Here is a 26,273-nt window from a genome sequence, read left to right on the forward strand (position 1 = left end):
TACACGAGGAAGACAAATATATTGACGCATGCCTGCGTCAGCTAACACGTAATACTAACTTTGGGTATTGATAGTAATAGGAAAAGCGCTAAGTATAAGGAAATTTCGGCTAAATAATTTTCTGCTTTCTGTGGAATTATTTGAGGAATTATGTATGAAATCAACAATATGATGTGTGAAATATATTTCGAGGTATAATTTATTGCTGTATACATGCATCCATTGATTTCTGGATTTCTTTCTTTCTGGATTTCTTGATTGATTTTATAGAAGTTCGCGCTGTGTGTTTGATTTAAAAGGTATGATAAAAGAGAGACGACAAACTCGACACTTCTATGGGATGTTATTTAAGGTAGGAGTATCAGAACCACAAACGGTAGAAATAGTTGTGGTTCGACTCCGGCGGCATCGTCGTCACGCATATTTCTACCTAATAAAAGCAACGTTAAGCGCTTCTGTGTTCTAGTTCTAGTTTGAAAACTGTGGTAAGGGAGACATACTTTACGGAGGTGTTCCAGCTTAGTGTTAGGTAGCGGCAGACAGACGGCGGCTTACAGATATGTCAGTAGTCACTTACCATCAGGTGGACTGCATACGTGTCTGCTACTTCTATATAATAAAAATTATGACTTCAATGTTCTTTGTATAGATATAATTATCACAATAGCTCGGCCGCGTTGATTGTACGAGCAGCGACAATTAGCCGGCTTAAGCAGGAAGTGCGCGAGGATGTGACGATATGGATTCAACCTCTACCACATCCTACATCTTCACGTAATTGGGGGCAAGGATTGTGTGACGCATCTTCATCTAAATAATGTTGTAGATATGAGCAGGTTAGGTTAGGTTAGGTTAGTGCACCTGTCCATCTGTAGTGACGTGATCTTAATAATTGATGTATATGAAGGTATCTTCTTAAAAGTATGCAGTTTAAGTATTGTGACGTTTATGCACTTGTCGCGTTTATATAGAAAAAATAGCTTAGTGTTGTTAGGATCAGGTGGGATTGGTGTAAGATTAGGATATGAGGCATTCCAATTACCGCCTTATGATATAGTTTTATAGGATTGACACATTAAAGGTACATTGTGGGTAGGCTGTAGTTAATTGGTTCCCTTGGAAGTACACCTATGGTAGTACCATCAATACTCCAATTTTGCTTTAGTACGGCAACACTGCTAAGGATTGCTAGTTTAGAGTGAGGTTAATTACGTATTCCTTATTTTAAAGCGTTTCATCTTAGGTTTTAAAAGTACCATCTGTTTTATTTTGAAGAACATTCAAATATGTAGGCTTCCTTGATATTTCCTTTACTTTGAAGTTCCTTCAAGCATGTAGATTCTCTCACTTCATTCGCCCTTAAAGGAAGTATTAATTATATTTTACGTACTTAGAAATTATTAAAATGAGACTAAAGTAGGATTCGAACTGAACTTCCTGCATGTGATTCGAAGTCTGTACCCTTACCAGGAGGTTTTACGTTTCGACAAATATGACTGTTTTGGTATTTGTTTACGAATGGGCCAATACGATTTCCTAGTTCTGGCACAATCCGCTAGGGGCGCTGATTGGAATTTGTAAGGGCAAATACGTAAACAAATACCAAAACAGTCATATTTGTCGAAACGTAAAAACTCCTGGTAACGGTACTCTCCACGAGCTGATTCACGTAATTAGGACAAGACTGACACATCGGTTCCAAGTGTCTTGGACCCACTTCCTGCGACACTCAATTGTATCCGTTGTTGTGACATAGTCTAATTAGACCAGTTGAGAAGCAAATTAATTTGTCTTTGTGACGCATTTTAATAGCGTGAATTTCGTTTAATGAAGCTTTATGCATATGCACTTCTATTATGGATAGCTAAGTTTTTATATATGTATTTTATAATATAGGAGTAGCAGGCCACCGTGTAGTCCACCTGATGGTATGGCCCATAGACATCTGTTATCAACCTTAGATAGGATTAGATTTTCCTACCTAAGGTCGGCCACAGATCACAGGTCGCCGCTACCCCTGAAGACTAATTACAATATTCTATTACGTACAATTATAATTACAACGTATAATTTATTTGTGAAGAGTAACTTTAATCTCTGAATAATACTGTGCTATTCTAACCACTATTGGTCTCGGTTTTGTCTATATTAGGATGTACTTTGAACAACGTGGTGTAGACAGGATATTTGAAGTGTGATAGAAGGTTTGCGGTTCGACTCCGGCGGCGGCACTGTTACATCTATTTTTGCCTTGTAGCGCTACTGTGTTCAGGATGTAAGGGAGACATACTAATCCAAAGCGTTCCAACTTAGTCCTCAGGTAATAACGCACTTGTTTCCAACTTCAAGTAAGACTATTATCTTACTGGGATACTGGGGTGACTGGGGTTGATTACATATGTCCATGGGCGGCAGTGGCTACTTACCATCTGATGGACTGGACTCATGTGCTACTTTTGTATATTTTTTTTTTATTGAAAATTGGTCCAAAATTATGTGCACTGTATTATTTCTCTACTTTTGTAATTATTTCTTACTACGTAACATTAGTATTTATTACTACGTAACATTTAAGGAAACTATTATGTTAAAAATATTTACGTTAAGTGTTAACAATAGCGTAAAGAAACTGTTTATTATACCTTTCTCAAACTTCAAGTTGCATGTTCTTTATTTCTTTATATCCAGCCCCGATTCCCTGGATTAAGATCTTATTGTGCAAGTTTCAACAATTACATACTGTCGTGGACTATTAGCGAACTTAGACTACCCACGAACGCTCTGAGAGACTTGTCTTAGTGGCAACGAGTAGCTAGTTAAAGCGAGGAAAGAGTTGTCTAAAAATATGAGAGAGTAAATGTTAAAACGTGTTATTTTTGCTTTGATCAACAATAGGATTGACAGACAAGGAAATTGTGTATTAATGATTTATAATTAATAATGACAATAATTATTTACTATTAATAATGTTACAGACAATGGTATTTTAATTAAACATTTATATATAAGGATAGGTAGGTATGTCTGGTTTCTTCCATTTATGTGTTATACGTTTATTATGCTCCAATAATTATGCTTTAGCATTGAATTAGTCGAATGTGTTTGCCTTAGAAGTTGGATTAATTTAAAATTCGTCCATTTAATTTACGAGTCCAAGGTTCGAATCCCTGGCACGCACGTATGATTTTTTGAAAACATGTGCGTATTACCACTTATTTGAACAGCGAAGGAAAACACTGAGAAACTTAATGGCTTGACGACGACGACAATTTTTTTATCGCTTGTATCTCTTCGCTTGTGGTCAAACAGGCGATTTAATCTCCGTACGAGCAAACTTGTGTCGTGTAAGTTAGCTAGAAGGGACAATAAGTGTATGGACTTACTGGCCAAGTTACTAAGTGTCTAGATAAGCTTTAAGATACAATCTCGAAGTTAGGCTGTTGCGATTGTAAGAGAATTTGTAAAGACGTTCTTATGCGATCATGTTGGACGATTACTTATATAAAAGGTACTCTTTTGAATGTCAAAAGTATATTCTATAAGAATAATTGTTATTTTGAGCTTTAAAAGGCTTAGATTCGATTATCGACAGGGTAGAACATAATTAATTATTAATTAAATTATGAATAAAAATGTTGTTCTTTACGTTTATGTAGAACATAACAGAAGAACGAGGCGTTATATTTTAGTCCTCAGGAGTAGTATTTCTGTGATTATCTTTAATTTGGACCTCAGTACTCGATAACCACTTACCATCAAATGGAAGTGGCTACTTAAATTTCACAAAAAAACCCTTCAGTTGTTGTACCCATATATTTTCTTTAAGCTTTAACGCTGTTGAGTCATAAAATCGATTCTAGGTAATCAATCAATTCTAGGTAATGCTTTAGCGGTTCTTGGAAGCGGCAATTATCTTTGATCTGAATGGTTTGAAACACTTAACAGTTAGCGAATTGCTTGTGATGCAAGATAAGGCTCCTTTAACGGTCTCAACAGACCTGCTACTTTAAGAGTTGCGTTTGCGCGATTGCGTCGGTGCTGTATCACGGTTTGACGATTGCGTCGATACTGCATTGCGTTTTGACGACTTACTGCGTTTGATCGTGGCGTTTTAGCGACTGCATTAATGCGTTTTTTGCTTTCGGTTGCTGCACTGAGTGGCTACTGTCGTACATGGACATCTATAATCGACCCCAGGTAAGACACAATTCCTACCGAAGGTTGGCAAAAGATGTGTTGCTACCGGAGGTGCCGCCGGAGTCTAACCAGAAAGGGTTCGGTCTCTACAGTATGAGGGCGTAGCTTTTGCTCGCTGCATCTATTTTCCGAAAAGTCGGAAAATCCAGTCGACCGATGTTAAAAGTAGCGTGTCTGTTGGACCCTTAAACGATTTTCAGTAATGCCTTTCGGGACTGTCCTAATATTTCTGGAGCGTTGATGATTTTTTTGCTTATCGATCGACCTATTTTGTATCGAATCTGTAGTTTGAAGAACCTATACGAAGTATAGTTGTAGGTATTTACTTGATGTAGAGAAAAATGAAGAATCCGAGACTTTGGTGTGGTAGATTGTAATGGTAACCACTTTGCTACGTAGGTCAAAACTAGAGTCAAAAGTGTCTTATCAGATTCGTGAAATTTATAAATATTTGGTATTACTGATGAAATCTACATATTTGAAATTTGTTGGAAACGTATACAGATATGGATTTGGCCAGTGTGATAAATTATATCTTAAATTCTTCGTAATCTCGAGAGCACCCATGCCCAGCAGTGGGACAGAGGTGGGTTCATGACGGATGGACCTGGTCATTGAACCTAAAGCTAGCGTAAAAATTGCGTGGTAATCCCATATGGTAACATGGTAACATTGGTATGGTAACATTTTGTCATTTGGATCAAAAGTATTCCAACCCTTCGAATGTGATAAAAGTAATCGTAACGGTATTCAAATAGGGTACCCACCTTTTGGTCGAATATTTCTTATTATAATACAGGTGGCAACCCTATTTGCATATCACTATAATAGCAGCTATACATGAAGCTTACCGACATAAAAGATACACACGTCCATACATATTCTACAAAGATATCCGCATAGATATGTATCTACGCCGATATTTAACCCACGACCGTTCTAATCAAGAACTATATCGACAGTGATTGTCCGAAGTCGGGCTTTTGTTCGTACGAAACGGAACTAATGTTAACTAAAAAACGAAAATGGTAAAAAACTACAATGTATGTACCCAGTATGCACAGGATTTGTGATAGGTAAGGGCGATTTTCACGAAGATGCGAGGGTTTTTTGCAATGTTTCTTGTAACAAAATATTTGTTTCTTTTACAAACATTATCCATTAATAGTTGATCATTTGTAATATGCAGAAATTTTCAAATGACGATATTTGGTAGGCAAAACATCAGATAGATTGATAATAATTACCTACCACGAGAACTAAATTAGAATGTCTCTACGTTATCAACCAAAATGCAAATACTGCTATGAGAAAACTACATTTCTGAATTGAACCCGCAACCTTTGCAAGCCGACCGGCCACTACACCACAATTAATGTAACTGAAGCAAGTGGAGTGCTCTCGGTAGACTGACATTCTTTAAGCACTATCTTACAAGTTAAACTGTGTCTTTAGAGCCAGTGGCACGTGCAAATCGGCTTCGCGTTGCCCTGAGTTTAATAAATGCGCATCTTAAGACTTATCTTAAGATAGCTCGCTCGTCAAGATGAGAGCTGGAGGCCGCGAGCACCTGCTCAAATCGCAAAGAATAAGTATTTGTCTATAAAACTAGTTTATTTTTTATAAAGAAATAATATAGTACTTTTTTACCGACATTATCACACATCTTCAACTAAAACGAAAATATGTCGCTATAATGTATGGGCAAAACATCCTATTGCAGGCCACTTCATGTGAAAGTGACGGGAATCGAATCTGGAACCTTTTACAAAATAGACCGACCGTTAAGCGGCCTCTAAGTGAAGAGGTCACGGTAAACTGACACTCTTTAAGCACTATCCTACAAGTTAAACTGTCTTTAGAGCCAGTGGCACGTGCAAGTCGGTTTCACGTTGCTCTGAGTATAATAAATGCGCATCTTAAGACGGAAGAAACGTTGTTAAGCGCTGGTGTGTTCCGTTTTGAAGGGTGTGGTAAGGAAGACATACTTTTCCGAGGCGTTCCTGCTTATTCATCAGGTGTAATGGCGCATCTAACCGACCTCAGGTATGAATCTAATCTTATCTGATGATGATGATGATGAAGATGAAATATGCCGCCTTAAGGCATAGGCGAAACATCCTTTTTAGACACTTAATCGCGTGAAAGTTTTTTTTTAAATATAGGAGTAGCAGAGGAGCATGCAGTCCACCTGATGGTAAGTGGCTACTGCCGCCCATGGACATCTGTTATCAACCTTAGATAGGATCACATATTAGAGATTAGATATTAGATTAGATTATATATAAAGTGACGAGAATCGAACTTGGAACCATTTGCAAAGCAGGCGGACCACTAAGTGGAGTGTCCACGGTAGACTTATACTCTTTAAGCACTATCCTGCAAGTTAAACTGTGTCTTTAGAGCCAGTGGCACGTGCAAATCGGTTTCACGTTGCGGTGGGTATAATAAATGCGCATCTTAAGACAAGATGAGAGGTGGAGGCTGCGAGCACCGGCTCAAAGAGCGGAGAATTCAGTTCATTACCGTCTTACAAGGTTTACGTAGTGAAGGTGGTAGTTTTGTCGATGAAACTTGTTTTTTTCTGTCTATAAATAATAGTAAGAAAAACACTGGTATCATAAGTTTAATTTATAATAAAATATAAAAAAGGTCTAACAGTTAATAGACAAACAAGCCGATGTTTGTCTATTACAAACAATATTTTCGTGTTATATAAATAATCATCGTAAATTAGAAAGAAAATTATAGACGGAGACGTAATTTTGGAAATAAAGACAGACAGTTTATATTTGTCTATGTAGCTCTCCAGTGTCTGAAATCAAGTCCTTCGTCACAAAACGCAATATCGAATCTGTAATAAAACAAAAAATATCTGTAGTCGAAAAGTTGGCAACTTTAAAAAGCGCGCTCAAATTGATATAAGCGCATAAACTTAATAGAGGAGCCGAAAATCATCAAGCAATCGTCCACGACTTCGATGTAATTAAAGCGGGTGGGGGAGTGAAGATCAACTGAGACGGGGCGCAAAAAAATGATAATTACGAAAAAGTATCCCCATCGTGCCGCGAACTCACTCGAACTATCAGCGGTTGCGAGCGGAACAAACTACGGCCAAGTGTGTCGATTTTCAACGTGCTCGAGTCTAGAAAAAAAATATTCTCGAGTCGCAAGTTCAGTGGGGGTGGGTGGGTGCCTACCCTTCCTGCGGACCTCCTTAACTGCTGCCAGCGGACAAAAAGAATGAATGGATCCGCCCCTTAACGAATACACCGAGCGGCATAATTCATACTTAGGAAAGTGCAAGGAGATGACATGAATTTTTTTGTTTTTTTTTTCTTCTTTTTTTTTAATTGCATTGAGCCACGCTCGCGTAGAACGTAATGCTAAAGTAACTTTGATTATTGTTACTGAAATATTGTGAACGAACTAACATACATTTTATATATTTGTTTTTCGATTTCAATTGTTGTCGTGGTGGATTGTTCAGTACAAATTAGCTTACGTTTAGTTAGTTTAATAAAGTTTTTTAGGAAAAAATACATTTGCCCGTTTTCGAACAATTTATGTTCCAAGGGTTACAGTAGATATTTTAAAAATTAAAAATAGGTTCTCAAATGTCACGGATTGCAAGCTGTGATCTTTTGGGAACTTTGTGATGAAAATAGTTACCAGATACAGCCGTTAAGATAGTCAGCTTGACCTGATTAATTATAGACACTCTCTATTAAACATTATTTATAAATTTGTTAGTAAATAATTGTTTATACATTTAAATAGGGCTGCAATTACTGAAATTCTATGCTTGATACTAATATAAACTTTTATTACAGTGCTTTAGACTTTTTACTTGTCTGGAGGCTGCTATGCTCCAAACAAGAACATTTTCATATGTTTAATTATTTCCGCGTAACACATTTATTTCATTTTTATTTTTAGTATATCTTGCATCTTGGATAAAATGCATCAATCAAATTATAATAAATGAGATTGCTAAAATCAATAGATACGAAAACCATTTTCTCATATCTATATCTTTCTTTGTAAGGTTTTAGTCTTTCAATAAGCATCCCACAAGATATATAATTGGATTCACTGCAGTACGTCAAAGATAACTTGACCTGATTCTGATTGAAGAGCTCAGACGAACTCAGGTTTGAAAGAAAAAAGATAAGTTAAAAATCGAAACTTACTGTGAATATTAATATTATCGTTTAGGAAAAAGATGAATTCAAATGGAAATTTACTACGAATATAAATATTATCGTTAAAAGAAAAAAGATAAGTTGAATATCGAATCTTACTGTGAATTAATATTATCGTTTAAAATAAAAGCTAATTTAAAAATCGAACTTATTGGCAGCTATTATCGTGTAAAAAGAAAGAAGAAATAAAAGTCGCAATTTATTGTGATTATTAATGAATATTATAATTTTAAAGAAATATATAAGTTGAAAATCGAAACTTACTGCGAATAATAATATTATCGTCGACCTAATTGAATTAACTTCGTTGTTATTAAGTAAACGAAATATAATAATTAGTCTGAATATCCTGTTTTTATACACGTACAAAAGATATTAATATCTTCATGTTTATATCGTATTACAAAATTAATTACTTTACATAATACCTACCAATTAATTCTCATAATATTATTGTCAATATCGCAGTAGAATGTTCCAAGGATTGTTATGTTTACATGTAATTATTAATTAACAAAATTATTAATTAATAATATTTTTAGATGAATTTATATTTAGTGATATAATCAATTAACTAAGTATATAAATACAATCATTTATTATGCTTAAAAGTTTTATTAAAATATTGATTTAAAGTATAGAGTCATCAATTATAGTTTTCCAATTTTTATTTATATATATTTGCTCTTACAAGTCTATGTTTTTGTTTATATGTTGAACAGTACGTAACAAAATTTGCAATATGATGCCAAGCGGTACTATGGGACACTAGGAACTGGTCAGTGATATTACTTCGTTTATACTGGGATTAATACATGTACCAAAATATTAAAGAATGTTCGATATAACTTATAGTTTTTACTCAATAATCTTTATCATCAATAATGTGCCACTGCTGGGCTCAGGGCTCCGCTACTGAGAAGAGCTTAGGTCATAGTTCAACAAGATAGCCAAATTGATAAATATAGAGTCGCTCTTGAAAACGTCATCGGAAACTTTTCGACATACCTATATGCTTTCCAAAAACAATCGTTACCTTAGCTGTTAATACAAATAAATTAATTTCAAGGCGCATCTAACTTATTGGGGAAAAATCAGGACACAATTCTGAATTCAAACCAAGTAGGAAAAAATACTGAAATTCTAACTACAAAGACTCTCAACAAATTAACCCAAAAATAATCTTACAAAAAGACATGTTTCAAGACGTATCGCATATGTATATTGAAAAGGCACGCAAACACAGTAGACGTTCTAGTCAACTGGCGTAGCGTCTTTCAAGCGAACTCGCCCAAACGAACGCGCCTCCGAAGGCAGCTCGGAAGTTAAGATGCGTCGGTTGCCACGTATAATTTTTTCCACTCTCTTTCAATTCACCCCCTATCGCACCCCGCCTCAACCCTTCCGTCTGTCAATCTTAACTACAAGGCGGGAAAGCTACGTTCAGTAGTGGGCCTACATTTTTTTATTTTTCGTGCCTCTAATAGGGCTCGAATTCTCAGAATCGATGATTTGAGCAAAGTTACGGCTTTCAGCGATTTTTCAAAGGAATATTTCTGTTCTGTAAGCGAAATCGATATAAACCAATTTTTGTTGATCTCCCTCCCAGAACAATACTTGATAGTTAAACTTTGCGGTTTACGGTATGCGTTTCAGTTTTTACTTGGAATTGCAAAACGAAAATATGATTTCATTGGTGTACCAATAAAACAGCTGTTTTGTTTGTATTTGCATATGGCGTAAACATATAAATATCACGTTTAATTATTTCTCCGTAACGTAAACTAATATAGAAATGAAAACAATGTTTGAGTGATGGTATTAAAAAGTAGGATTTGTCGCAATTTTGACGTCAATCACGCAAAAATGATTGTGCCATTTCATTTTAGTTTTAAATTATCAACAATTAATTTGTATAAAAATGACATATCCCAAAAAGTATTAAGCCAGTAAAAATCACAATTACAAAATTGTATTTTTAAAGATTAAGAATACGAACTTAACAAAAGTCCATTCTCCCCGAAAATTAGTTGCAATCAGAACGTGAATCGAAGGAGGCTACTTGCCTCCGGCTTAATCAACGCGTGGTGTTTGATGACTGTGAAAACGGGAAGACCAGACAGGCCAGGGGGAAGGAATAAAAAAAATAACCTCAACTTGCATACACGCATAACTAGCGGACGTCGTAGTCGAACGTACGAGTCGGTAACTTCGGTAATCGGCGGGGAATATGAAAGTTTGCCTCTTACCGACTTTAAGTACGTTCCACAACTTCGTAAAAGTAAACCGCGTATAGCTAATAGAAAGTCGTTGACGTCGCATATGAGTCGGATATATTTGCTCATTACTAAAGCCATTGGTATTCATCAAAACACAATTTAAGTTTAAATTGCGTCATGTAATAGTTAGCAGAATTTCTAATATTCATTTGTTTGTTTGTTTTGTTCATCCATATATAGCTACATATTTTTATCAACTACAGACAGGAAAATGTAAATTATAAAATAATAAATTTATTTATTTTAAATGCATTTTAAACATTGTATTTTTTTAAATATGGCGCCTGTTTTCATTTATACGTATTCTGTGTTATTTATTTGCTTTTAATTATTTCCATGTAGCCTATATTTAATGTTGAAATGGTGTTGCTATGCAGATTAATTTTTTTAAACAAAACTTGCCTCCTTAGTAATGTTGCTAGCGAAGTATTATTTTAGAATGTAACAAAATATTATTACAATTTTACAAGTAAAATTTCGGTATTTGAAAAACCATCTAAAATATCTAGTACTGTCGCAAAAAGTCCGAAACGCACCTTTCACTCTAACCACGACATCCGCCTCAAGATGCATCAGCGAAGGGGTCCCCTACGATCCACTACGCTGTACAAACTTACAACAGATAAGGGTCTCAAGTACCCCCCAAAAGGGGTAAGACAGACCCCCCAAGTCTGCCTAGAGTTTAGTGGAAGAAAAAATAATGGGGGAAAAGGACAGCGATACCCAATCGTGATTCGTCTGTGGCTTCACTTTCCCCTGTATCTCTCAGCTCAATTTGTTCTTGGGACAGGTAATTGGAAATTTGCTTTGTTTTACCTTTTTTCTTATTTTAGGAATCCTTTTTAAGAATGGACACAGATGGTTATTGCTGCCGTAGACCGGCGTTTCGATTGGACGTTATTTTCGTTTAAAGTTCGGATGGTTTTAAATATTTTAGGTATATTGGAATGGAAATATTATAGTTTAAGTTATTTTTTAGCAAGAATACAATTAATTTATATTCGCTTTTGACACTTTGTTTAGAAAAAGGGTTAAGTTAACAAAAATCGAAAAGTGTAAAAGGATTATATTTAGATTTTTATATAATCGTCGTAATATTACGTTACGTTTGTAATGTAGACATTTTGAAGTAATAATTCCTTCTTGTTCCATAGAACAAAGAGACATTTACAGTTGGCGACCGCTACTAATCTAAGTCCCATAAGTATAAAACAGGAACAAAAAACCCATTGTAGGCCGAAGACAAGGCAATGCTCTAATTATTTCCCACACTTGAAACTGATATCACATTACTCATTGTCCTTCGGCTATTGTGAATCTTTCTGAATCTTACCTCAGAAAAGTAGCCGTTGCAGGTACAGTTGGAAAGATAAATGGTGGTGTTAGTCATAAACAAATATCATTTTTAAAGTTTAACATTTTTAATGTCAAAAATGATTCTTTATTTTCAATGTATTTTGTTAATGAGTCTATGTTTAGAGTTTAATTGTTTATTGTAAAATGTGTCGGAAATTGTTGTACAGATTTTGTAATGAATGATTTGGACATGGACATGGACAAGTAATTTTGTATACTAAAATTGTTTTCTTCATATTGACGTCGATTTATATGTTTATATCCTCTTATATTACAATTTGACAAATATTATAGAAATACTACTGTACACAGGTAAATTTGAAATCATAGTACTATTAAAATGAGCATTAGATGACATCCAATAGATATACGATTAATATTTTTACGTATGACAGACTAATTTTGTTTACAGCTTTATTATAGAATGCATAACATAGATATATTTAGAACTTTTGAGTTTTGAGTATCTATAATTCTATTTGAACTCTATTTTTCTAAAATTCGTATCACAGACTTATCGATCTTACCTTTGTACACATATCCCAATAATCACACATAATCTTATCCCACTATTATTGTCTACTAAACAGTAGGTACAGTAGCTGTGTATTTTAATCCTAGCGAGTGTACGTCGGTTAACCTCCGTGGAGTGAACTTGATACATGACATTGTCTGCCCTTTCACGCACCTTGCTGCCACTCTTTTGTTCCATCGTCTCTGTGCAGCTTTCTTCGTTTTAGACTACACGTGCGATTTTAATCCGTAGTTTTAGTTCGTATGGTTAGAATGATATAGAATTCGTTTATTTGGAATAGGTTGGAGGTATGTTTGGTAAAGTAACGCGTTATTATGCGGTGTATGTGTGTAATGAGAGTAGTTAAGGTAGTAGTAGTACGTAGTAAGTAGGTTAAAAATCGGGGGATTCGAGGTTTGAATCTCAGGCCTCTGATTTTTCTAAGGTTCTGTGCGTATTCGAAATTATTTATAACTTGCTTTAACGGTAAAGAAAACATCGTGAGGACACCTACATGTTTGTGAGCTTTAAAAAGTTCTTAAAGGTGTGCGAAATCTACCAATTCGCATTTGTCCAGCGCGGTAGACTATGGAAGGGTTGTACCACCTTCCACGAGTTTTAGTTTAAGTTTAGATGCATGTAAATAAAAATATTTTCATAGTTGTTAATTAATATCGATTATTTTATCGATAGGAACGGATCGAGAAAAACATAGTGGAGCACTCGTTGTTTAACCGGCGCGTCTCAAGTCACGGCAAATGAGGGGTGACTTTAATGAATAATTAATGCACACACTTTTCTCGCCAATTATAATTACGTAAGGAAAGCAATTAGGATTCGTGCGACTACCTGCATAAGCGCAAATTTACATGCAGAGCTCGGCCGTACGGCCTAGGGTCCAACTTGCAAGCCAATCTAGGCTTATTTTATCTAAACTAAAAACTTAAAATTCCATGAGCTTATCTAATAGAATACTGGAGTGGATCCCAAGTACGGAATATATTATTAAATGAATAAAAATAACGTGTTACGACGAGCGAAGTGTGAAAAGCGTAGGAGATTCACACCTGAGATAAAAGGTAAAAAATTGAGGTAATATTTTTTCATATAAAAGGTAAGACCGTTTTTTGTAGCTATTTTTAAATAGTTGAAGGTTTAGTACATAAGGGATTTGCTTTAAGTAAGGTGATATAAGAGTTAAAGTAAACAAAATCAAGCCTAAATTACATAGAAAACGTTAAAAGAGTATCTTTTTTTAATAAAACTAAGATTATTTTTATTTTCAGTTACTAAATAGCTACATACTCATTTATATGGAGATAAAAGGATTAAAACCGACAAATGAAATCAAAATAAAATTATAAAGAAAATAATAAAAACGAAACAGGTTACATTTTATATGATTTTTTGGAGCTCAGTTTTAAACAAGCAAGATATTTAACACGTAATAATATAACTAGATATAATTACATAGTTTAATGTTAAGTGTAAACAAAATCAAAGTGAAACAAAGAGAACAATAAAACAAAGCATATATTTCTGGTGATTGCTCCCGCCGACACCTAAGTTTGGGTATCTTAGCGGGGGCAAGTGCGTCGTTAGAGGTGCATAAATATCCACCTGATCCTTATAAAGGATTGCATCTCCACTTTCATCGTCATTCGAGAAGTGTTATTGACGTTTGCAGTTTGCATTTTTGAAGTTTTTGTTGAAGTTGGGAAGATGGCAGACTTTGAAAATTTGTGCATAAACCACGCAGGAGGAAACGGTAAGCAAACACTTAGATTAAATTTTGTCAATTTTATCACTTTTTTATATTTAAAATATTATTTCTAATTTATAAAAAAAATAATATTGAAAACGTAAATTCAACTGTTAAATTAAAATTTGGTAAAGATTATTTCTTTTTTTTTTCAATTTTTTTTTTTTTTAAATTCCAACTTCTCTTATAAAAAATCAAACCCAATAACTTCGTACAATTTACTCTTTACTTCACCACTGGGTCACGCCCATAAAATCCGTCAAAATCCCCTCCATACACAAATTACCTCCACAATGAGCACACACACCTAATTACGAACAATGCCGCGTGCGCAGGTCGTCACGCCTTGCTGTACCGGAAGCCGCCACCGGACGTCGAGATTGTGGCCCGAGCCCCTGATTCCTTCCGGTGACTCCAATGGCCCAGGGACCCAAGGGTGAAGCGGTAGCGGGAGCACCGCGAGCGAACAGCGCTGAAGTTATAAACACTCTGGTATGTAGATACTTTGGTCCAAAAGACTTTAGGGTTAAAAAGTGGGTTATTTACAACCTAAGAAATATGTAAAAGAAAGTGATAAAAATCCCAATGTACGTGTAGGCGGATATACCTAAGTAAAGTATTAAAAAAATAGTGTAAAAAATAAAGTACTCTATAAGTTAAATCTTATGACTATTAATTTTTTACTATCATTTTTGTATACTCCTCGATTTCAATGTTCAAAGTATTACCATAATCTTTTATCTGGTACCTAATTTGTTACTGATACTCTACTGATATTTGAAATTTTAACCCTACCAATGAAATGAACGATCGCGTCCTCTCATCACTTATCCTACATAGGTCGTCGCACCCTGATCTTTAGTATGGAACGATTGGCGGTGATCTTTTTTATTGAGCATGTCATGTGTCGTACCCGTTGTCCGTGACTCATATCTCGATGATTTATCCGACGAGATCGTATCACCAAATTTTAATAATTGAGAAGAGAGAATTTGGCAGTGTTTTATTATTTTGTTACGGAAAGGAAGGAAGAGATGATAGTTATTCTATTTAAAGGCTAGTCGTGGTTTTAATTTGTGGTATCAATACGTTTAATACTATCCTTATAGCAACATATGTCGCTGCTCTGTTCTTGTTTTAAAGATAAATATAATTGCGTTTGCCGTCAAAATAAAGATACTGAGGGTTCGTTCAGAAATAAATTCGAGAATAGAGAAATTTATCAAAAATGACAACATTACAGCTCATTAAAACAAAACAAAATAAGAAAAACAGTTGACAAACAAAAAAGGTAAAGGCACTAAGCTGGTTTGAATTGGCTGGCAGGCTGGTTTATATTTAGATGTAGAACTTATATTTACGTAAGATTCCTATATTGTCTTCAGAGGTGGCAATATATCTGTGATCAACTGTACATTAGCTGCATTTACGTCTGTTCTCTCCATTACATAATCCATCTTTATTTAGTGTAAATAATTGAGATCCGAAGCAGAAATGGCCTATATTATGAGGACAGGAAGGAAGTTAATGTTACGACTGTGCAATTAATTTATGACCAAATTGATCCACAAACGATATAAATAGAAATCGAATGAGGTGAGGCGGATAAACTTAATATAAAGTGGCAAATCTATTGTGTGGGTATAGGTAATCAATATGAGTATATTTTAAGTAAATTTTATTAAGTTTTACTAGAAGATAGAAGTGAAGCTTCTGTACATAAAGATGGATAAATATGTCAAAAATAACGTACAAAGAAAAATACATGTTTTTAAATTTCAATTTTATAGATGGGATCCTTAAATTGCGTTTTGAGACGTGTTCAATTTTAGGCGTCATATAAAAAAAACCTCGATAATAGAAGATATTAAAATATTATATTTTAAATTTCTAAGTTTCTCAATGAACCCATTTGTTTAGGCATCGATCTATAATCTTGTACGGTAAAACAGATTCGCGCAGACAACGCAACTTTTAGAAGAGTTTACATATACTGTAATTCTTTTTATATGGCCAGGGCATAGGTGACATAAAACCTTTTTTCTATAGAACGATCGATATATGGGGTGTTAAAAACGCGTGTAATTATTATAAGGTAACACAATAGTGTCTAAGTATCATTGCGGTGGAGAAGCGGTGGTTTCTCACGGCGCGCGCGTCGTTCTCACGCGTTCGCCTTACACTTCCTTCCGTCGATGCGTCTGCGCAGCGGTCGGATACTCGCTACCGTATTGGATATTTTATTTTTCTTATTTTGACACATTATGCGAATATTATAATCAGCGATAAACACGTTGTAAAATTATATTAGAATGGTACTACAATAGTTGATAAACTTTTGTAGTAGGTAATAATTTTGTTAAAAATTTAATAATAATTTATGTGTGGTGTTGTTTCATATAAATAAACAAATTCAGTGCCGTATCGATGATAAGACTAAGAATTCCAAGAAATAAAATTTGTCCTTCATAAGTGTAATTTCATATTAAAATCATGAATAACAATTATTTTTGACAACATATTTATTTTTTATCAGAAATAATTGAACATTATAAATATTTAGGTATAATATCTCACAAAGTGAAATATTTTAAACACATTTTGCCGTATTTCGAATTGTTTAAATTTTATATAGGTAGGGAACATTAAAAAGAAGTTTAAACATTAGTGAATGTTTATTAAACAAAGTGAAACCTATCCGCGTATCCGAACGCACCCTGGAGGGTCACTACTTGTGGTTGTAAGCGATGCCAAGGGTGATAATCGTTAGCTGCCCGACCGGCCTGGGAACCGCTCCTTCCGGACTTAGCCCTTAACTACTTAAGTGACAAATCTTTTTTTGATTGTGAGAACTATGGCCCAGGACGCCGGGGAATCGGAAATTGGTAATGGGTTAAGGACGAAGGGTAATGAGTGCGGAAGTGAATATCTTGTTAGTGACTAATTCTTGATTGAGGGAAGTAAGACCTTTTTCGAAGAATATTCGTTTGATTACAGAATCTTTTAGTTTAATCTTATTATTACAAAATTATTGGGTAGGAATATTGTGTCGAGTACATCTAATGAAATGAATTTTGATGATAAATCGATGACGATTCGAGTATTTAGGTAATATGTTACAAAATTTAAAAATATAATGAATAAATCGATCTCGAATGTATTCTAAAGATAATAGAATGTGGAGCAAAAATAATAAAAACTTGTCTCAAAACAGATATTTCAATTTATAATTGGCCGGACTCAAACTCAGGACTCACTGTATCGCTAACCAACGTGGTATAATTTTATTACGGAGGTCATGATAAAAATATAAAAATCATAATTTACATATTCGCATAAATATAAACATTTCGAATACCGTTTCAATCGACGACAAACGTAAAAAGCTTAACTTACCGTAAATAATATCACCAAATAACCGGTGACGAAATGTAAAACTGTTGGAAAAACGTGTCCATATTTTACGGTAGTTGGGGAAATTTATAAACTCTAGTACTTGAAAAATCATCGCATCCGTGGTGATTAACGGAAGGCATAAATAAATCAGATGCGGCCCCAAGCTGTTGCCACTTTAAAACTGGGATGACAATTGAAGGTAAAAAGGAGTGAATGTCGCAATATATTTGTATTTCATTCCTCGTTCTTGCAAAAGCATAAAATATTCCGTAGCATTCGCGGCGTATTTGAGCCGCTAGTGTTCTAAAGGTATAAAGTTTCATTCTTTATTGCAGGGACTTTTGTCTTGCCCGATTTCTTTCCACTTTTAATTCTTTCTTTGTAGTTGCGGTTAAGGACCCTATTGTTTTACGGGAGTCTCACGGGCTCTCGTCTTGAGTGCAAACAGGTCATGGCACGGCTTTGTGTTGCCATATTGTTTAACTTGGCTAATATTCCCATGGGACACTGGTGTTCGGCTCGTTATTGTATTACCGTGCATCTAATGGATTAAGCGATTCAGTTTGTTGATTTTCTTTAATATTTGTAATAGTTGTATTGTGTGCAATTTTTAGGTGTGTGCTTTTTAGGTTTTAGATATTTGATACACTAACGAGTATGTTATTCATAGATTGTAAGTAGTCCCAGCCTAAATGTCTTTCACCAAGTCCATATTTACAAGAAGTTCCTGAAGCCGATCACAGATGCGTTGCAACTCCTGAGGACTACGATGGTAGCCTATTGTAAGTCAGCAGGTATCCACATTCTCTCACCGAAACATAAAATATCTTCCCCGTCAAACTATACTGGTTCTACCGCTTTTATATATTCATATCGATGTTAATTTTGGAGTTATTAATTTGATAATCCTCATCAACCCAGTACTGTGGTATTACTGGACCCAGGCAGAATACCCAGGGTCTTCTATCAAAGTAAGAACGGTTTAGGCCTTAGTCCCGCGCAGGCCAAATTATAAAGTTCACAATTTTTTTATTTTTTTTTATATAATAATGATGATTACTAAATATATTAATGTAACTCTTTTTATAAAGACAATATCATATTAGCGAATCTTAAGCATTGCGTGTTTGTATGTCATTAGGGCGCGTCTACACCATGAATAATTATCGCGCAACCCTCTTGATCGTTGTGGACATACCACAGTTATAGAGTTATACATGGATAGATAGGGTAACGAAAATGAAATATATAAGTGGACGATAAACTTTATTTAAGAAAAAGTCAAATTGAAACCATGAAATGTAAATTAATCAAAAAAGAAACTTGGCATTATTTAATAATATTTGTAACACTTAGATTAATTTAGATTCGTTTTTTTATTGTCAATTTAAAATCTGGCTGTTTGCGTCCTGTGTATATTAGGTATTCATAACATAAAGAATTTAAGAATAATTTAAACATCAAACGAAAGTCTTTTTCTTTCATTTATAAAAATAGCAATTATTGCATGTTTAAAAAAAAATAATTCTTATCGTTGCACCATTCTACCATTTATATTCCTACAATTCCCTCCTTCAGTTTTAGTGGAGTTTCTAATTATGTCTACAACGGAATCGCAAGCTGTCGCGTGGCGTACCGGTCGCCTCGCATCTGTCGTGTGACCTTGCCTTAAGTTCTGTTCTAATTATGTGTTACACTGTTGATGGATTATAATAATATTTTTTTTTTGGTTTTCGTAAAATTGGCGTAGAAAATGAGCATGCAGTCCATCAACGTAAATGGTCATTGCCGCCCATGGGCAGTAGGTAGCAGTAGATATAGTTTTATTTTAGGAAGTGTATGCAATTACGTAAGGTGTAGATTTAGTCATTGGTTTCATAAATGCGTAAATAAAAATATATCTAATAAAGAGCATAACAATTATTATAGCAACTAATAATCCTTTCGGAAATAAAGTCTTTGAACAAATTAAAAGCCTTAATTAATCAAAGGCTATTATTAATTTATAAGTCAGAAATAGAAATAGCAAACAATTCCACTATCTTTTAATTGTATTCGATGAATAAGTTTCTTTCAAGAATTTGATATAAGTTTTTATTTGAATTGCTCGCATATTTAATAAATTAATTGTATAAAACTTATAATAAAATTAATTACTTATCAAACAGAAAAGTGCTAAATTTAAATTCTTATTTTGTAATCATCACCTCAATTGGGGTTACCCGATCGATTAATTAAAATTGCTATTCTCATTCCTAACACCATATGTCCAAAACGTTGCTCCATGTGTGAAATGACTTGGCTATTTTCTTAGAACTATTCGGCATACATGGATTTGTATTCAGCTTCTAATAGTAAACCTTAGAGTCCAAATTCTCTTGTCGGGTGTTCGAATGATGCATACCCTATCAGTTACTGTGCCCATTCCAATTAAACAATGCGTCTTAAGGAAGCCAAGTTCCATTCTAAAGTTTCAAATTCTCCGCGTCATGCTGCAAGGTATAGGCAAGTTTCAATTCGATTCATAGATGATTGGTTCCGAGTTTTTGTAGCGCACTTCCGGATTTGTTAGAAATTTGTAGCACGCACGAGCGGGTACAAGAAATTGATATTTGGGTTCTTAGGTGGCCATTAGAGCGTCTGTCTTCCGGTGACGCGTGTGGGTTAATTGCTTCATTACGAATGTTATCGACAGTTTCAATAATGATGCACGTTGTTTACATTGTGTTACGCTTCATAGATTGACAGACGCTTCAGTCTTTAAGAAGTAAAATTTAGTTTGTTATGGATTTTCATCTTTCGATCCAAGGTTCAAATTCGAAACCTGATTTTTTAATGCAAGAAATTAACGAATTCATAATTTCAGGATTTCATCGCATATTGCAGGAAAATAGCATAATAAGTACTGCAGTTAGAGTATATGTTAGAGTTAGATTATAAATAGTCATCAAAAATGCGTGAAATCTATTACTTGGTGTTTAGCCATTAGGACTGTGCCTAAATATCTATCTAAGAGGAGTCTCGTCTCGTGTGAGATTGACGAAAATATTGAAGAACAGCGTTAATATAGTTCGGCACGTCGGAACAAAGTGCATTGAACTACGTCGCAATTACGCCGTCACGGACACAAAATTGGATAAAACTCATCATTTTTACACCTAAACGAATTATCTAGCGAAATTTTAAGCCGCCCGCCACCGGTGCGTCCGCTTATTCAAACAAAATACCGACCAATCACGATTTTGTGAATTTGAAATTTGTTAAAGCCCAGTACTACAGAAAACCAATACCGCGTACACGGTACACTTACGTACATACGGTAAAACTACGCACAGGCTAAGCAAACTTGCGTCCGTGTGCCACCCACACGCCCGCCATTCGTATAGACAGTCACTCACACAATGCGATATTGCAAATGGGCTAGTCGAATGTATTCGTTCGCCCGCCGGCCGCTGAGGGTGGGTAGGGGGAAGATGCGTTTTTGTGCACAACTCTCCGCTTTAGCTACGTTCACGGGTAAATATAAGTGCGTAACCGATACGTCCTTAATAAGAGATGTCTGTGTGCGTGTTTTTATGCGACATCTAGCCGGACTGCTTTTGAATACTATTACCTTCGTACCGAAAACGTTCCTTTCGAGATTCAGTACTATACGAAATGGTTGTATGATGCGTAGCGTTAGGCCGGGCGACACGCGGTGTCCGGAACGACAGGTAGGCTGTTTAAAAATAAAACGAGATGTATTATTAGTGACAGAAGCAGACTAAGTGGCTCCGTGAGTCCATCGTTCTCTGCGAGTTAACCACACCTGACTGACGTCGATCACGGCCCGGTTAACACTTCTTTCAGCGCTCTGAACCGGCCGAATGGAAAGCTACATGAAAGGGCGCCGCTTACTTCGTTACTAAGAAAAAAAGCGAAAAAGGGAATCGTGCGAGCCGACGGGCTTTTTGGAATCAGTGGGGTCGATCCAAAACGGTCTCGCCGAAAGCTTAGTCGAGTAAGGTAAACAGGTGTAATGCTGGCTTAGGTACTCAAAAATTGATAGCTCAGTTGCCCTTTTAATTGGTTCCAGTTTCGACGGTCGAACGTCGAAATGATTCGTCAAATACGAATAGCCGATGTGACTGCTATTCGGCACGTTTCGAATGATGGACTCTTAATGTGTGCGCTTTTTGAGCTTATTAGTAGGCGCTATCTGTCATGAGTTTTCATCCATGTTCAGTTTTTTCAAAAATACTATTGCCTATTTTTATTCAACCAATGTTCGGCCTATCAAAGATCAACGTTTGACAATTCTACGTAGACATTTTCAAATAACGATCTTTAGTAGGTAAAAGTAAAGGACGCATATCAGAAAGTCCTCATCTACTTCATTACTTAGTCGCAAAAACAAATCAATTAGCATTAAACACTTACATTGATTCGGTAAATCTCAAAGAGGGCGTACAATTGATAACATTGTTTCAGAGCTAATCGAACGATTGTCTGTTTTCTATTTAATCAAGACTCAATTAACCTGATACGTCGGCGTCAATTTATTTAGATTAGCCGGCAACATCTCTGGACCGATACGTACGGTTAGGGTTGCCACTCGACACCTTTATGCGAAAAAAAACTTATTTCTGCGAAAAAAATCATATTGCAAACAATATAGTATCTTCTTTAGGAAAACATAAAGTATAGCCCTTATGTAAATTTGTCTGAAACCTTATATTTTTTTTATTATCAGACTAGGATTACTATAACATAGGTATAAAGTTAGTTAAAGGACAGTTTTTTTGACTATTCCTAAATATTGAAAACCTCATGAAAGCAATATCATATACGCCCTACCTGCCGATTACCGATGAAAATAGCGTGACTTTTTTTCATACTTGTCCTATATAGAACGATCGACTAAAATATAGTACAATAATATAGGTACATTATACGGGTGGCAACCCTATACATTGTACGTATAAAGCAAAACTGCCGATGTCCTCTGCTTGCCGGACGAATTTTCGCACACACATGCATTGAATACCTAGTCCAGTTTTACCGTACACTGGCGCTTGTATAAAATTTATAGCGCACACTTTTGCAGCGTCCAATGGTGGGGGGTGGAGATGGTCAGCCATTTCAGATTAGGGATGCCCGTGTCTATTTTGTCGATGTATCGTATCGTATCACTTTGTATCGATATACCGTTTTGTAATTCTTGAACGCTTTTCAATAAAACATTGCAAAACAGTGCAATATGCAATTAGCAATTTTCAATAAATGTAAAGGGTTATTTTTATTTTTAATAAGATTCCAAATTTAATAATTTGATATGTAAGATATGATAACGATTAATATTATATTTCTGAACGAAATAATATATTAAAGCACATGACGAAAATATCGTAAAAACGATTTCGAGATATCGATATCGCTGTATCGATATCTCGAAATCGCATCGTATCAGACATCCCTATATCAGACGAGATTTACAACCTCAGTGCGTGGGCTAACTTCGCTAAGATTGTACAGAGGACCAATCCACGGCTTCTGTCAGATTTGTATGCGCTTTGGCGTTTGTTGTGCGTTGCTACGGTCCGATTTTGCGCACTCGTTCGAACTATTGACGCGTTTACATGTGTGCTGTATGCAACTGAATCTCCATAATGGTTATGACTTCAGTGTTGCAACTCTTTCAATGTATCGCCACTGTATGGTATAAATAATGGTGATTGTTTTTAAGGCAATCAAACTAAGTAGCGGAGAGTAAATTACAGTTGCATACAGGTTGTGGAGGATAATAAAAATATACTTTACACCTTACGTAAGATCAACATCTATCTGCTGTCTTATCTTGTCTAAGGTGGTAGAACCCTTTGTGTTTCAACTCCAGAGGCACCACCGTCACACCTATTTCTGCCTAATAACAGCAGTCTTAAGCGCTGCTGTGTTCCGGCATTCCAGCTTAGTTCTCAGGGATAACGGCGTATCTACGGCCGACTTTAGGTAGGATTCTAATCGTAACTGAGGTTCATTATAGACACCCATGTGCGGTAGCAGCCACTTACCATCAGATGGTCTACATGCTCTTCGAAGGTGGTGGAACCCTTTGTGATTCGACTCCGGCGGCACCACCGCTACACCTATTTCTACCTAATAACAGCAGTGTTAGGCGCTGATGTGTTCCGGTTTGAAGGGAGACAGACTTTTCAGAGGCGTTCCAGCTTAGTCCTCAGGGGTAGCGGCGCATCTGTGGCCGACCTCAGGTAGGAATATCTAATCTTATCTGGGGTTGATTACAGATGTCCATGGGCGGCAGTAGCCACTTATCATCAGATGGACTGCATGCGCGTCTGCTACTCCTATATTATAAAAAACTAGACCAGATCAACTACTCAAATCGTCTGTTTTAACGTCATTTGCTTATAAACATGACTAAGATTTTTATCTTTGTTTCATTTAAACATAAAAGGCGGCTTCAAAGAAATCGGTCAAGTGCAATACAAGAAGAAATAGTGCGTTCAACTTATTTTACATTTCGCTTGAATAGAGAAGTCTAGAATTACTTTAAAACGTTTTTAATGACTATGATTACGCTTTCTTAGGCCTCCGAGCATGAAGAGTGAATGTAAGCTCAACTTCTATACTGATGGGAAACGTAAGTAAATTAATTGTTCTTGTTATTACTTTATATAGAATTTAAAAATGTTACCATAAAATAAGTGTTTTTTGTATTTACTTAAAAAACTTGGGGTGATTGAACACTTGGAGGCTGTGACAGATCACTACGCATCAGTTTTTGCTTTACAGCAGTGTCTACTATCACCCATGAACATCTGTAATCAACGCCAGATAAGATTAGATTCTGACCTAAGATTGGCCCCAAATGTTTTGCTACTGAAGACTACGCTTGACACTGCTGTTGTGAGAATAGGTGTGGTGTTGGTGCCGTGGCAGTGATAGCCTAGTGGTTAAATTGACCTCTTGATCGAGGGGTCCGAAGTTCAAATCCCAGGCACGCACCTTTGATTTATTCAATGTGCGTATTAGAAATTAATTATTACTTGCTAAACGGTGAAGGAAAACATCGTTTGGAAACCTGCATACCTGAGAATTTATAAAAAAAATCTCAAATGTATGTGAAGTCAACCTATACGCACTTGGCCAGCGCGGTGGACTATGGCATAATCCTTCTCATTCTGAGAGGAGACCCGTGCCCAGCAGTGGCACAATAATGGGTTGCTGATGTTGGTACCTTTGGAGTCGAACCACACTATGACCCGTCTTAACTTAGTCTAGTAAAGGGTGTACTGTGTAGAGGTTCCACGTTTTGTTTCTAGTTGGACACTTATAATCATTGATAACGTATCTACTTCGGTAATCTCTCTTCATAGCAAAAGAAATGGAGTAGCAGCTAATGTCACAGAATCTATTGCTACTCATGACACTCAAATTGTACTTCACTAGTTCTTTAGTAGGTACTAAACACATTTTATGACATAACTAATTGAACCCTACCACACCTTTAATCACCTGCAAAACAATATTTATACGAAAAATAGTCATACAAAAAAAACCTAACAGAATAAAAAAAATCACCTAACTAGCCATTAAGCCTCTTTTTGCGTCGGTTAAAAACGGACGCCCGTAACGCAACTTGGGGGCATTATTTCAAAATGTACGTTAGGGGAGGTAGGGGGGCGCGGGGTCAGCCGGCTGTTTGTCTATCGCCGCGTTTTCCCATTCACCGGGTGAATTTTCCGAAGCCCATCGCACCCCCTACCACCCCTTTGAGCTGTTCTCTCTGTATTTTTATTAACGGAATTATAGCGACTGAATGAGTACGTATAACTAATATTGATTAGTTTGTTTATGAAGCGTTACCTGTATTAATAAAGTATCAACGCTGTTTTTTTACTGTTTTTTGTTTCTCTGTTTATTGTAACCCACTGAGCGGGTGACTTATAATAAAACGGTTACAACCACAGTATCACAGTCGTAAGGAACTAGTTGAACCGATTTTGATAGCATTATAAGTCAATAATAACAAACATGACGGGATCTTACACAGTATAGGCAGCGTTTTACCCGATTATATTTAGGACTTCTGCTTTGAAAATCGAAAAATTATACAATCGGGAACTGTGCAGAAAATATCCAAATTGTACAGAATATACTTACATGTGTATATTTCAAAAAATACGGACGTAAAATGGTTTGCTTCCTTAAGAGTAAATAAAACGACTTATACTCTATATGCATGTTTTATCATTTTTTTAATAATTATACCTAAACGATGAGGTAGACGGGCTACCTGATGGAAAGCGGCACCGTCGCCTATGGACATTTGCAACACCAGAGGAGTCGCCAATGCATCGCTGGCTTTGGAGGAAAGCTATTTTTACACCTTTTTTGAAGAGCCCCATGTCATAGCGCTCCGAGAATACCTTAGAAGGAAGTTATTAAATTAAATGAATTAAATACTGAAAAATAAAGTCGAGAAATCTTAGGCAATGTGAAGCTTTCCATGCTATATGTAGAATTAAAATCTAATAAAGGCAATAAAATGCAATGAAACGAGC

The 26,273-nt window shown here is 35.7% G+C and overlaps 1 protein-coding gene and 1 long non-coding RNA gene across 4 annotated transcripts in view; one reads left to right on the forward strand and one right to left on the reverse strand.

Annotated features, from left to right (window-relative positions):
• Nucleotides 1–26,273, forward strand: part of LOC140742932 (uncharacterized) — a 239,611-nt gene that overhangs the window by 59,861 nt on the left and 153,477 nt on the right. Inside the window, exon 3 of the long non-coding RNA XR_012102314.1 lies at nt 13,245–13,316. This is a non-coding gene — a long non-coding RNA (uncharacterized LOC140742932). The remainder of the gene's footprint in view (nt 1–13,244; nt 13,317–26,273) is intronic.
• The window catches only part of pros (homeobox protein prospero), a 134,912-nt gene that overhangs the window by 52,501 nt on the left and 56,138 nt on the right, over nt 1–26,273 (reverse strand). The gene's annotated exons all lie outside the window — the stretch shown is intronic.

Source organism: Epargyreus clarus, unplaced genomic scaffold (genome assembly GCF_041222505.1).
Source record: "Epargyreus clarus isolate Ecla_fem2 unplaced genomic scaffold, WU_Ecla_fem_2.2 ptg000006l, whole genome shotgun sequence".
Classification (NCBI taxonomy): domain Eukaryota; kingdom Metazoa; phylum Arthropoda; class Insecta; order Lepidoptera; family Hesperiidae; genus Epargyreus; species Epargyreus clarus.